The sequence below is a fragment of the Miniopterus natalensis genome, chromosome 14, assembly GCF_054644295.1.
Source record: "Miniopterus natalensis isolate mMinNat1 chromosome 14, mMinNat1.hap1, whole genome shotgun sequence".
Classification (NCBI taxonomy): domain Eukaryota; kingdom Metazoa; phylum Chordata; class Mammalia; order Chiroptera; family Miniopteridae; genus Miniopterus; species Miniopterus natalensis.
The window spans coordinates 41,294,993-41,310,450 of NC_142094.1; positions in this window are offsets into that span (position 1 = coordinate 41,294,993).

A 15,458-nucleotide genomic window follows, 5' to 3' on the forward strand; every position below is an offset into this window, starting at 1 on the left:
CTGCTCCCCACCTTAGAGGGCACAGTCTCTCTCCGGGCAGACCTTAGTCACTAGCGGTGATTTCCACTGGTGCCCATGGCTCTCTGTCCCTCACCATTGGAGATGAAGAGAACAGGTGGGGAGAAGGGAAGCAATGTGTCCTTTGGGACCAGTATCCCAGAGCTGATGGCCTCAGCAAAGGGGCATCTGAGGACCTCTTCTCTCTTGCCCCTGTCTAATGCCAGGCTTTGCTGTCTGAGGGCTTAGTGGTCACCAAAACTCTTTTCCACACTTTCAGACAAGTTATTATTATTATTTGTTAACCATTTTGGAAGTGCTAGGTTAAAGACATGACTCTGGGTGGGCCTCAGAAGGCCTAATGCAGACAGCTCTGATTTAATCTAAAATCCCAGAAAGCCTATTGATGTGGCTCAAACTATAGTGCTCGCTTGGGCACATGCATCTGAACAGAAACACACATCACCTGATGGAACAGTGATCCGAAGTGAATTCTGGCTCAGAACCAGGAGGAGCAGGTTAGGTCGCCCAGGGGAACTTCTGTCATTCTGGCCCTGAAGGCTATTGGAAGCTACATGGAGTCAAAGCAGAGAACAAAAGTTACAAAAAAAAGTTATTTTCAAGTTCAGTGGAAATAGACTCAGACGAAAGGAGGGGCCGAGTGAAGAGCACAGAGCACGAGCTGCTCCCAGCAACGAAAACAGGCAGGAAAGACAACAGAGCAGCCCCGGGCTTCGCCTCCACATTTCCAAAGCCTGAGTCAGGCCCTGATCCTTCAGCCCCCTGTTGACTTCCCGAAGCCTAATTACAGCTCAGGGACCAGCACGTCCCTCCGGGTAACACAGAGGCCCGCACACAGCCCCGGTGACCCCTCTCCCCACACGCGGCCTGAAACAGGAGACAGACGCACAACAGGAAAGGGCCGTGCGGCCCAAACACGCCACCTGACTCGGAGCCAGCCTGACGTAGCCGGAATTTCCGACTTCACCTTAACCACCCTCGGCGCTCGCAAGCTCACTGCCCTCTTTATCCCCAATGAAAGGCGACGGTTGTCCTGCTCGGTGCCCGGGGGCCGGTGTGTTTACTCTTCTTTGTGGGGATATTTCTGGTCCGCCGTCTCTCCTCGTGAAGCAGCCGGGACAAAGCTCCCCTCACAGATCACGGAAGACCTGGGGATCCTGTTCCAGCTCTTCCCCCAGGACAAACAGTGTTACCCTCGGCTTTATGAGTTTCTTCCTTATTCGTATTTACCTTAGAAGTTTTTTTTCAATCGACCTGACATCTCATGAACTATTGATAAAAGCTCCATTCGACGTGTCCTGGTGGCATGTCACTCCCTGTCAACTTGCCATTCAGTCAGAGCCTTGGCAGAGACTAGAGTTTGACTTTCATTCCAGGGCTCTCTTCTCCATACCATTCTGTGTCGCTTAAGGGGGAGACAGGGGACAAAGGGGACACGGGCATGGAAGGGAAAAGGAGTCGATCAATGGCTCCCTGGTTGCCGGCAACAGAAATGGACTCTAGCTGGCTTGGGTGGCAAAGGGCAGGTGGCCTCCAGAGTCCAGTGGGATGTAGGGGAGCTGGGCTTGGAAAAGGTCAAGAACCAGAATGTTCTAGGGTCTGGCAGGAGAAACTAATTAATAGCTTCCTTGGGGCTCTGCCACTGGAATAAATTTGCTCCAATGATTTTCATCTCACCCTGTGCAGTTGTTGGGGTTCCAGGAGAAAGCCTGATTGGTTGCACTGAGGCTACCTGTGTGTACCCCTAAGCCTTGAGAGACAAGAGACGACACGTGATGGGGCACAGACACCTAACTCTCCAAATGCTGTTAGCAAATGAAGGAGAATTGGATGCTGAGTGCCCACAGAGCAAATTACTACTATGTCAGAACTTTCCAGGTTTGGGGGACTAAGTTGCTAGCCACCCCAAACTGGGTTAGGGCTGAGGCAGGGCCCTGCAGGTTGAGTCTTACGCCATTGACATGGCCACCGTCATTACGACCATCTTCTTCTAGCAGAGAGCTGGGCCCCACATCCTCCAAACCTGGTTGCTGGGAGGCAGCATTCCTCCCCCTCTCAGGAGTTAGTCCTCATGCAGAAACCTACAAGATCCAACTGTAAGGTTGAAGACCAATCAGCAGCTTACAACCAACTGTGCAGACCCACTGTCTTACAAACACCCCACATAATGCAGTCGAACAAGTTGGAAGTCTAGCACCATTTACCAGCTACAATACTGCGAAAATAGCCATCTATTCTCTGAGCCTCAGTTTGTTCTGCTGTAAAATCGGAAGGTAATAACATGCTCTTCCTCTGTCTCCGTCTCCACGTTGTTCTAGCAAATGAGATAAAAACTGTCAGAAGTTTGTAAGCGGTGGGCTATATATAGATATAGGGAGGCAACAGTATAATTTTTATTATTATCCGGTCAGGCCAGGCTGCTCGGAATAAGTGGCTGGAGGCAGGAGGCACAGTTGCAAACCACAGTAAGGGAGTGAAGGGTGGAGGGGCGGAGGATGGGAGCCTGGGGGACGCCGTCGTTTGGACTTTCAGATTCTTCTCAACTTCAAGCATTGGGAATGGATGAGGCTCGTCTAGGTTCCGTCACACATCCCCAGGCCAAAGGGCCTGAGGGCAGAGTTATAAATTCCACCAGTCATTTTCAAAGCTCTGATTTAAGCTTTATCTCCTTTCCCACCAACCCTTCCTGGTGAGTAAGCTCCTTGAGGCTGAGCATTAGCAAAGCTGGGCTGCCTCCAAGCCTCCCTGCTCTGCCTTTCATGGGCTGGCATCGCACAAAGATGGAACCTGATGAAACGATCCTCTCCTACCCTGCCTGCCCCTCGCTGGCCGCCCTTCCTGCAGCTGCGCTCCGGGATGAGCACTTCAATCAGTGCTCGCTAACAGCTCCGCCTCCCACTACGGCCCCTCCTTGCTCATGCGCCCCACTTCAAGCCAGCTGCACGCACTCCAGGGCGCTTGCCACCTGACATCTCGATGATCAGAACCATCTATACCCTCCAGAATCTCACTCTTTATTTATGCCAGAGAACATGCAACAGAAAGGCCAGCCCTCTCATGCCTTTATCCTCAATGTTTCATGCAGGTTCCATGGAGCTGGCCTGTTACAATTTGGGCCTGGGCTTGTATCAGCCTTTTGATTAATTTCTCATTGTCTGCCTCATCCTTGACCCTTAGCGATTATTCCAGACCTTCTCTTCTTAAAACCCGATTCCCACTCATACCTTTATTGCTTGTTACTTCCTGGAGGCTTCTGAGGGTAAGGACTTCGTTTTATTTTCTGCTGTAGCCCTAGCACCTCGCACAGTGCCTGCTCCATGGTAGGTGCTCAGTGAATGCTTGTGAAATGAACGAATGCCGCATGTATGAGCCCCCCAAGGCTGCTGTGATGTGTAGTACCCCTGTCAAAACTCAGTTTGATTAAGCAGCATGTCCACCTGGTCTCCTCACTTTGGGAATTGAAATCTTCTTTGCTGCAGTCACCTGGGAGGCCCTTCTGGACAGATTTACAACATTACAATATCCAGTGAAGTTTTTAGTGTAGGATTTATAACAACAGAAGAAAATTTGAGTCTGTCTACACCTATACTATGGAATGAGAATTACAGACAGTTGACTGTAAAGCAAACTTAAGCATAATTATACACTGTGAACCACAGATCCACAGCGGGATTGATACTAATTTCTAATCACTCCTCACCGAGGATTGGTGAAAATCCTCAGCCAAGTGTGGTTCAGGAAGTGTCTCTCTTATCACCTGGCTTGGATTTATCGTCTACGTGCCTTGAAGGCTTTCCCTCCAGCTCCCAGAATGTTCCCACCCCACAGTGGTTGTTCCTCGTACCAGGATTCCTCACCTCAGGGTCTGCGTATTGCACAGACTTATGTTCTGGCTGCAATTCTACATAATTCAGGTTTTAAACTAAAAAGGTGAAAGTGGAAAGATTTGAATAAAGGTTCACGGAGCATCAGTGTTAGAAGGGACGTTCGACATTATTGAGTCCGGGATGACACAGGTTGCCTTAGGCTCCATGCCAATCAACGCTGTGTCCAGGCGGCGACCATTGGGTGGTTTGGCCTCAGGCGAGGGGTGAGGAATGTCGGGGCATATGCCACACATCTGCCTCCTTGCAGAAAGGCGGGGATGTTGTATGGATGAAGGGAGGGCAGGATTTAAGTTGAAAACAGTGCAGGCATTTTAGGAAACTGGAGATCTGGTGGCAGAAATAGTGTTCTTTTACTCAGTATCAAGTGTCACTTTCAATCCAATGAGGCTAGTAGCCAAGTAAAAAGTAGTACCCTAAATGCCTGACCTGTGGGGCAAAATTTTAAATTTAAATTTAAAACATTGTAATTTGAAAAAAGTTGACAACACTGTGATGACACAGAAAGACACACATATGCATAAGAGAGAGTTACAAAATAAATTATTGCTCATTAATAAAAATAAACCCGTGGGGTCGAAAGAGATAATAGAACTTGTAATTTACCTGGCCCTCTGAATTTTAATGCTAGCAGTAAAACACAAAATTGCTAATTTTAAAATTCCAAACCTAAAACTAAAATGCCCAATTATGGGGACTAAGTAAATGAAGGTTTACATACCTAACGGACCATTATGCGCCTGTTCAATATTATGATTATTATAAATGAAGGGTCTGGAACAACATGGGGAAATGCTTGTTAGGACTCCAAGTGAACCACAGTTTTGTAAACACAGGATGATCACAGCTAGGGAAAAAAATCACTTCACTGAAAAAAAGCTCTCTTTATGTCCTTCTGGGGTAAGAAAGGGTTAATGCCATTATAGCTCTCTCGGTGTTTTCATCTACTTATTAGGCACCAAAATATTAACAGTATTTGAACTCAAGAGCTGTAATCATGGGTGATTTTTTAAAAAATCCTCACTTAAGGATATGTTTACTGATTTTAGAGAGAGGAAGGGAGAGAGAAAAAGAGTGAGAAACACAGTGTGAGAGGGAAACATCAATCTGTGGCCTCCCGTACGCATCCTGACCGAGGACTGGACCTGCACCCAGGTATATGCGCTGTGACCGGGAATCGAACCCGAGACCTTTGGGTGTAGGGGACAACACTCCAACCAACTGAGCCACCTGGCCAGGGCTCATGCGTGATTTTTTTTGTTAGTTTTACTACATCATTTCTTCTTGTTTGATGTAGCAATATTAGTAAAGAAATAAAAACTAAAAACATTTCTAATTCTACCCTGGATAGATAACATTTTGGTGTTATCGTTCCAGATATTTTAATAGATATGTAAGCACATTTATTTTATAAAATCAGGATCATGCTCTGCATCCAGGGAATATTCATAACCATTGACCTTGCACGGGCTGGTGCCGGCCTGGCCAAGGGGAGCCGACTCCTCCAGTGAAGTTCTCAGGCAGTCAGATCCTAGAGTAGCCTGTAGCTCAACCGAGTCTGTAAGTTGCATCTATAAGGAGACTTTAAACATAAAAGCAAGAAAATGCGAGCCTCCTCAGCTTCTGCAGAGGCAATCCTTCTCGCGCAGTCTGACGAGCTCCTTGCTTTTGTCCTGGAAACAAACAGTGAAGGGCAAGACTGCTCATCGAACCTCTTGCCCTTTGCCAAATGGGGTGTGGAGAGGAAAATGTCAAGTGGCCCTGCTGGAATCACTTGGTCTACATCATCCTCCTCAAGGAGAGGGGAGGGGTGCCCTCAGAGCTCCCCTGCCCACCTGGTGCCCAGACAAGGCTCTGGCATCATGCCCAAGCTGTTTGCCCACCCAGGGGAGGGAGACCCCAAAGCTCTCCAATGCTGCTGTGGAACAGATAGGAAAGACACAGTGAAGACACTGGGAAGGAACTGCCCCTTCTCTCCTGTTCCCATCCAGTGGCAGGGAGAGGTGTGAGGGGGCGATACCCAGCCCCTGGGACTGGGAGCCACTTACGGGTCCTGTATTAGTTTCCTGGGGCTGTAGTAACGAAGTACCACAAACTGGGCGGCTTCAAACAACAGAAGTTTATTCTCTCACAGCTCTGGAGGCCCAAAGTCCAAAATCAAGGGGCCAGAGGGTCCTGCTCACTCTGGAGCCCCTAGGGGAGGACCCATCTGCGCCCCAGGCGTTCCTTGGCTTGTGGCATCGCATCTCAGGTCTCCACGTTCATCTTCACATGGCCACCTTCCCTCTGTGTCTGTGTCTTCACGTGGTGTGTGTGTGTGTGTGTGTTTCCCTCTTCTTATAGGGACACCAGGCATTGGCTTTGGACCCACCCTAATGACTTCAATGTAACTTTATTACATCTGCAAAGACCCTACATCCCAGTAAAGTCACATTCAAGGATACTGGGGGTAGGAACTTCAAGGTATCTTTTGGGGGGCCAACTGAATCAATCCTCTTTCACTATCTCAGGGGTATCTGGAGGGAGTGAATATAATAGGACATACTAAATATCTAAAAATCCTACAGCTCTGCCTCCTAACACACCCCTGTAACACTCAGAAACTCTTTTGGGGTCTCCCTGACAACCATAGCTGTTTTGAAGTCATTGAACTTCTTTGGGCCCTTGTTTTCTCATTTATTAAATAAGCTAAAGCAGTGGCTTTCATGGCGTTGGCCTTGGCATCTTGGTGAGAACTAGGTGTCATACCGATGACTGTGAACTGACCCAGGAATGCCAATCTTTCCCTTCGTTCCTGCAGGTGACTCAGGCACATTCCATAGACTTTCCTCTTCAAGTACAATTAGAGGCCACTTGCCAGTAACCCACAAAAATGTGGTATTCAAAACCCAAATTGGTGCCCACGTGGTTTACTAAGGCCTCGGCTTTGTTGCTCCACGCCTCCTTTCCACGGTGGCCTTTCTCCAATTTTCTGAAGGCTGATTTTTAGTTAGTTCTTCGGGAGTTGTTACTGGCTATTGTGGTTTCTGATTGCTGTTACTCATGCTTTTTATTTATAAATTGCTATTGATTTTGTGCCCTCATTATCCATTTTAGTCTGATGAGAGGTTGTGGGTTGTCCTGGGTGGGTATTTTCGGCCTATAAATTGTCCACATTGTACATAAATAAAGCAGTTCAATAAGTCATCGTCGCTCGTGTATTCCTATCGCTCGAGGAGATGCGGACCTGAGCCCTTACAGGTTGCGTGTGTGGTGGGGCGACCGGCCGCACCAGCTTGCTCGGAACGGAGGGTTTTGCCAGGATGCAGGACTTTCAGTACTAAGCCCAGGAAAATCTGGGCAACCTGGCTCGAACGGTCACCGTCCTATGTAGGGACACTTCATTGATGGCTTGCTTGCCTGTGCTGTTCCAATAAATCCCGTGCTATTCTCACAACTTTCATTTTACAAGCAAGGTTAGTATAATAAAACTAGGAGGGTTATTTTTGAGATCATAGGCCATTCCTTTAGAGTGTAAAATCAACTGTATAATGTGAAGTTCTTTTCTATTAACATAAATAGAAAGTCGTGGATGTTGCATGTTCAACAAGTTCATGTAACGCATTCATTCGGTTCCCCTGCAATTCTCACCTCCTTCCTCTAAACCCCAGCCCCCTAGTGATCAAACTCGGGGAGATGTGGAACAGACTGGACGCTGGTGATTTTTGGCCCCACCCACATGCGTGGAGTAAAAAAGTTTAGAAACCCCTGGTTACAGGATTCACATGAATGTTCCTCCTCCCACCAACCCCCGCAGCCTACGGTTGCAAGTCCACTTGGCCTTAGTTCAAGATTCTAAACAAATGCAGAGTGAGAATCACAGCCTCGGGATTAATGGGAATTATCTGAAGGTAGGTAATTCTCCTCACCTTAGGGAGATTTTGAGATCGACATACCACCCTTTGAATAGCATCCAATATGGATTTTCTCATTTGGCTCCACTGTTTTACAGGAAGGGAGAGGGGAGGCCAGAGATTGATCTAATTTAACTGAGTCCTCACAACAACTCTACGAAGTATGACTGATCCTGCTTTGTACCTCAGGGGTCCGAGCTGGAATCCAAGCTGGCATCCCTTGGCCTGACTTTGCACACGCCTGGTCTCCCCACCTCGACCCGAAGCCTCCGAGGTCCCAAAGGACCCAGCACTCCGCTCACCTGAACAGAGGTCACTTTCAAACTGTGAAAGGGGCAGAAGCCTCAGAAAGTTCAAACAAACAAACAGGCTGACAAGTTAAAAATAAAACCACCACGTACTTGGCCTGGAATGGAAGCTCCTGATGGATGGGTCCATCCTCGGGACTCATTGCCCCCAGTTTACCCCACATCCTGGGTGACCCCTCCCCCACCACTCAGGTTGCATTTGGGGCTCCGTTTGCTCATGGGGCCTTGTGGCCACCAAGAAAGGTGGCTGACCCATCAACGAGAGACAGCTTTCCCCCCACATAGCATCTCCTTCTGAGTCCTCAGTGGGTAAAAACAAACATTTTTCTGCCTTATATTTCCAGAGGAGCTGTTTTTAAGAGTGGGTAGGAAGTATGTCGTGACCTGATTTCTGCTCAGCCATTAGGTTTTTCTGTCCCCTTGGCAGGGGACAGACACTCAGCATTCCAGACAGGGTTAGTGGTTGGACTGCTATTTATTTTACTGCTAATCCCACTTATGTGAAATTAATTTACTCTACTATTATAACTCTCTTTGCTTCCTGCCCTGATGGGCTCCTATAATTTACACCTGACTGCTCCTTTATGCTCTGCTTCCTGGGCTAAGGGTTGGGAGCTGGGGCTTGGGTGACTCACTCTAGAAGGTCATTTCTACAGAAGAGAGGTTTTCTCATTATAGACTGAGCCAGGGTTACTATAAAAGCAGTGGTGGTGGGGTTTTTTTTCCCCTCTCTTCTTAATAGCCAGTTCCCCTTTAGGCCAACCCTTTCCAAGGAAGTTTATTTACTATTATTAAACTTCTTCTTAATTCCAAATACTGGCTGCTCCAGTTTATGCAGCGTGGAAACCCAGCCCTAGATTCTCACCTCCCCCATCCTTGATGAAATGCAGGTTGGCTGCACAGTCCCAAAGCAGGTGCTCACAGGAGAGGCGTCTGAGCCGCTCTTGGAATAAAGGGCTCTAGAGGACATTTCTTACATGGTTTTACAAACATCTCTGACAAGAAGCAGAGGCTGGCAGCTAAAGCTTCCCGAATCCAGGTCCCATGGCCAGTCTCTCTCCTTCCTTGTGTGTGAACAAGGGGCCATTGGCATGGAGGCTGCTGGTGACAGAGCCACACTGGCCTCCTGCTGACACCTCCACATTGAGCTCTTGGCTGGTCAGACAGTGGGGTGTGAAGGCCTAAAGACCTGGCTTTAGCCTCCTGGAGACAATGCCCCATTCCTAACTCACTTCTATCCCTCAACAACTCATTTGAGTGTCTTGGGAGAGAGTCAAGAGGGGGTGAGAGCAGCTCAAAAGCTTGCCTTGGATGGTCTCTTCGAACACTGTGCATTGACCACTTAAGCAAGTTAAGGAACTGGACGTGTAAAATCCTCAACATCTTCTCAAACTCCACATTGGCTGTAGGATGAAACCTGCCATTAGCAGGCATCAGGGTTCTCAGCAGCGTGAACCTTTTGTCCCACCTGTTTCTGATCACTGCTTTCCACAAATCCTCTTACTATCCAACTGTGTGCTCCTGATCTCTCCACCCATTCCTACCTCCCTGCCTTCGCCACCTGGCACCTGGAGGAACTAGAGTGTCCTCTCCATCCTGTTCACTCATCAAGTCTTTTTACCCATTGAGTCTAGAGTGACCCCATCCTGGCTCAAGTCCCCTCTGCTGGAAGGACTACTCCTGGATTCTACACAATCACAGGCAGCTCGTCTCTCCATCACATTCCACCAGTGTGCTCTGTGCAGATTCATACAGCACTGGAGTTGTTAATCCTTATATGCATGTTTTTTTGTTTCCCTCACTAGACTGCAGATGGTTTTTTTTTTTTTAAAAATCTTTATTGATTTCAGAGAGAGGAAAGGAGTGGGAGCAATAGAAACATCAATGATGAGAGAGTCATTGATCGGCTGCCTCCTGCACGCCCCGCCACTGGGGATCGAGCCCGCAACTCCAGCATGTGTTCTGAATGGAAATCAAACCCCAATTGCCTGGATCATAGGCTGATGCTCAACCACTGAGCCACGGCTGGCCGGGCAGACTGCAGGTGTTTTGAGTCTAGGGACCGTTGCTTCACATTTGTGGATAGCCCTAACATAAATAGGTCAACAATTAGTAGGACTTGTGGAGCTACAATCACTTGTCTAGCAATTGGATCCAGAGTACAGCTTCTGAACATGACTTTTGGTGTCAGAGAGATCTCGGATCAAATCTTAACTGTGTCTACTCCCAGCTCTGTGACCTCAGGCGAGCTATTTAACTTTATTGGGCTTGTTTTCTCATCTGTGAAAGGCACGCAGTGTGGAGGGCTTCTGGGTTTGCTGTGGATTTAAGTGAAGTAATGCGTATGAAATGCTTGGTTGGTGCAGTGCTTGGCGCAGAGTCAGGACTCAATAAACAGCAGCTGTTATTATTATCATCTGGTTCTGTTTTGGGCCTGTGCCCAGGTGCCTCTGCTGCAGCAAGACTCAACAAGTAGCAAATTAATGGAGACGCTGGTTCTAGGAGAGGCGTCCCAGAGAGAATGTTGATGTGAGTTATGGAAAGCCAACAAGGGGAGTAATCGAAGCTTAACCCTGTCCTCTTTCTCCCAACTTTTCAACAGCCTGTAGACAGGCTAGTTTTTAGCGAATTCCCCAGATAGTACAGAGCTTTCCCCAGAGGCAGATTGACTGTGTACAACTCTGAAAACCTGTGCTTGTCACCTGACCTTGAGTGTAACAAACTGTCGCTGCGGAAGGGAGCTCCAATTACAGTCATGGAGTTGGAGGAGCTCTTTCAAGGCAGATTGATTTATTGGGCCAGAAATCCAGCTTGCCAGCCCACACACAGATTCTGCCTTTGGCAACTGCCCTGCCTGCTTCCTTGTCTCTTACCCTGATATATTGATCTGTGTGTGGGTGAGTTGCTGTAATTGATTGTAGAGGTGGGTGTGGGTGCTGCTGTCCCAGGATGGAAGCTTCTAGCTTGGGGGCCTCTCTCTGAGGAATCTTCAAACCTGAAACTGAAAGAAATCTTGTTCCATTCCTTTATGTGGTGACTTTATTATTATTTTTTCAAAATATGTTTTCATTGATTTCAGAGAGAGGGAGAGAGATAGAAACATAGACTGGTTGCCTCCTGCACATCCCCTACTGGGGATCGAGCCCGCAATCCGGGCATGTACCCTGACTGGGGCCTGAACTGGTGAACCTCTGGTTCATGGGACGATGCTCACCAACTGAACCACACCAACCAGGCCATATGGTAGCTTTAATTTCATTCCTTTGTTTCACATGAGCCCAGAATGTTCCAGAATGCCTCTCATCCTGTATGAACTCTCTGAATGCAGTAACCATGTCACTGTGAAGAAGGAGGAAAACTAGTCTTTCTTGTGTGCCTCATACCTGGCCAAACATCACTATCTCCATTAGTAAAAGCAACTGAGACTCAGAAGAGTTAAGGAACTTCCTCAAGGTCAAACTGCTGTAGAGCCAGGATCCAAACCCACGTGCATCTGACTAATGACCTTAGTCAATGATGGCCTACTCCAGGCTCAGCCCTGCTTCGGGGCAGATGGCCAGCCACCATGGGAGGGATGTCCAGATCACAGGGTCATTTTAACTGGAAATGCTTTGAAATCTAGGAGCACAGTTTGAAATGAAATCATGGGATAGATTTTGTACCCACAATGTGCGTGGTTGTTTGGCCTCCCCTGGTATTATCTGTTGCTGTGTAACAAAGTACCCCAAAAGTAGCTGCTTAAGATAACACACATTTATTATCTCATAGTTTCCATGGATCAGGAGTCCAGGAAGGTTTAGCTGAGTCTTTTTCTTAGGGACTCACAAGGCTACTATGGAGGTGTTGGCCAGGGCTGCACTCTCACCTGGAGGCCTTACCGGGAAAGGACCCATTTGCCTCCTCACATGGCTGTTGGCAGGTTCAGTTCCTTGTGGCTGTGGGACTGAAGGCGCAGGCTTTTGCTGGCTGGTGGCTGGAAACTAGTCTCAGATCCTAGACGCTACCGCAGTTACTTTGCCACGTGGGGATTCCCAGTGTGGCCAGCTTCTTCCTCACAGCCATCCAGGGGGAGAGAGACTCCTGCATGATGGGCGCTGTTATCTTTTATAACATAATCACATACATCCTGTCACCTCTGTCATGTTCTATTGGTTAGACGCCAGTCACAGGTCCTTCCCATGTCAAGGGGTGGGGGTCACACAAGAGCATGAACACTAGGAAGCAGGGATCACGGGTGGGGACACCTTGAGGGTCTATCCGTCACACCTTCTGGTCCTTCCCCTCTTCTCCTTTCCTACCTTCCTCCTTCATTTCCACATCTTAGTCTAGACTCAGACCTAAGGCTTTGTCTGGAAATAAGAGCTTTACAGTAATGATGCTAACAAGTGCTGTCGCTTTATGCCAGGCACCAGGCTAGTTCTCTTTTCATTTTCTGTTGAAGTGTAATATACATACAGACACGGCAACCTCCCAAGTGTGGAGCTGGGTGAATTTTTCAGAGTCAGACATACCTGTGTAACCACCACGCAGATCAAACTACAGGATATTACCAGCACCCTGATTTTTTCTCAGCCTCTCTTCCAGCCGCTAACACCCTCAAGGCGAATCTCTAACAGCATAGATTACTTTCACCCGTTTTTGCACATTTTATAGATGGAATCCTAGAGCCTGTATTGTTCTGCGCCTGGCTTCCTTTATTCAACATACTACTGTGGCCTATTGTTCTAGGATGTTCATTCCTATTGCTGAATAGGACCCCGTTGTGTGAACATTCTGCAATTTACTTATCTCTTCTACTGCTGACGGGCGTTTGGGCGGTTTCCAGTTGGGAGGTGTTACAAATAGTGCTGCTATGAGGGGTCTAGTGCGTCTTTTGGAGAACACACGTAAGAGCTTCTTGTATATATATCGAGTGGAATTGCCGGGCGTAGGGTATGCATATTGGGGCGAGCTATGTTTGCATACGTATTCCTCACGTGCCCTCTGCGAGGAAGGCATCCGCGGCCGTGTGCACCGCAGCACTGGGCCCGGGCCTGCACCTCCCACAGGCCTGGAAAGACCAAAAGGGAGGAAGGGCCACGGCACAGTGGAGAATGGAGGCCTGGCTCCAGTGCTTTTTCTCTATTGACAACACTCTTTGTTACTTTTAAAGAGACCCACTGTTTTGGAAGATGTCTGCATACCAAGTTATCAAGCAAACATCCTTTGCTCCTTTAATTCACCTTCCAATTTCTTTATTAGTCAAAGACATATCTCACCATAGAGCTGTTGATCTGACAACCAGCATAAAGGAACTGGTGTAATTTCAGGTAAAACCAAAGAAAGTCCAGGTTTGGGTTCATCTCCATAGCCTCCCCACTAGCACACAGGATTTCCAGTGGGCTGTTGAAACACTGACAAAATGCTGCCCTTCCCCTTTGTAATGTCAAGGGAACTGAAGGTGATGGAGATCCCCACCCCTCCACTAGGAAATCTAAGACCCAGGCCATGTCCAGAAGTCTCTGATTTATTATGATCAGTACATTAATGCACAAGTAATGCACAAACCATTTGGACCAGGACTAGGCCATAATTTTAAAGTTGCAAAGCTCTGTCCATTTACTTTGGACTTGTTCTTAAGCTAAAACAGATTATATGAAGGTAGTAAGGAACATTTCCCAAACTGCCAGCAAGTGGCAGAAAGACTGCAGGCTGCTGCTAATATCAGGTGCACTTGTTTCTCCCCTATTTGTCCCTCTTCTCCAGCTCCCCTCCCCCTCTCTCCCCCTCTCCCTCTCTTTCCCTCCCTCTCTCCCCCTCTCCCTCTCTTTCCCTCCCTCTCTTTCCCTCTCTCTCTTCTCCTCTCCCTCTCTCCCTGCCTCTCTCTCTCTCTCTGTGTCTGTCTGTGTGTATGTACATGTATGGTGTGTATAGTATATTACATATATCTCTAATATATATACATATATTAGAGAGGCAGAAAAATGTCTATTTTTATTTCTGTATACAAAATTGGGATTCCACCATGTCTTACTTTTTATCAGCATTTTTCCATGTGATTGAAAAAAGTAATTTCCAAATGTGAATTTAAAAAAACCTGCCATTTGATAGTCCATCTCATGCAGTACATTGATTAATTTAACTAATTCTCTATTATGGTACATTTGAGCTGTTTTCAATATTAAGCCATTGCAAATAACACTGCATGGAAATGCTTGTACCTCCATCCTTGGGGACAGCTCTGACGCTGTCCTTGGGCTAAATGACAAGACGTTGAATAACCCACCAAATGGGCTGGCTTTGGATGTTGTCTTCTGAGTCTCATTATCAAATAAAAAATTTACACCACTGCCAACAGCATCCGAGAGTAACCTTTTCTGCCCACACTGGTACTTTTCTATTATAATAATTTTCTTAATTTTATAGGAAAATATGATAGCTTGGCTGTAACTTTATGTAACTGATTCCTGGAGAGGTCAGATATTTTTTAGGCTTGCTGTTCCTTTGCGCTTCCCCTTATTTCGCACTGTGTCCCGCCTTATTTCACTCATCCCGTCCCTGCAGGAGCCACCTGCGCTCGGGCAAGTCCCCTCTTCCCTGCTTCCCTTCCTTCCCCGCAGAGAACGTCGGTTTCCCGCCCAAGAACCTGGTGCCGTCAAACGCTTTGCAAACAGAACGTGTGTCGGAAAATGTACACTCGTAAGGCCCGCAGGCGGCTCGGTTGCCCACATTTGTCATCCTTCCAACTAGGATGTCCGAATTCCTCCCAGAGCTGTAAACCTCACCTCGCCCCCAGACTCTGGACACCACCGCCCAGGGGCCACCAGGGCCGCATTACCTAACGACTTCACCAGGTGGAGTTCATGTGCGCCTTGGGGTTTTTACAGGATTGCGCCTAGAAGAAGGGATCCCCACTGCTTTGGGGAAACGCACAACTATAAATCAGGTAACAATATGGTGCTGACTTATTTATCCTTGTAAGACTTTTACATTCTGAAGTCAGCATGAGACCCATCGACTGATCCACAGCCAATTTGCACAGTCATCACATTGGGGAAGCGGAGTCCCCCTTGCTCAGCTGGATGGCATGTGCTGGGGGCTTGCAGGAGCCCAGGCACCCCATAGGGCGGAGGTCCGATCACATATCTCAGTTTGAGCCAAATGTATCTTCCAGAGCCATGAGACAGAGAGACAGGAAGCACCGAACAGTGGGAAATTCTTCCCCTCGGCGCTAAAGCTGCCCTTTGGCCTCTCCCTGCACCCCCTGAGTTCCTCCTCCTTTAGCGGGAATGTTGCCTGGGGAGCAGCTGCATCCTGGTCCACGCGATGGTGCGTCATCCCAGTAAGAGCAGATGTGGTGAGAGAGCAGCTTCCCG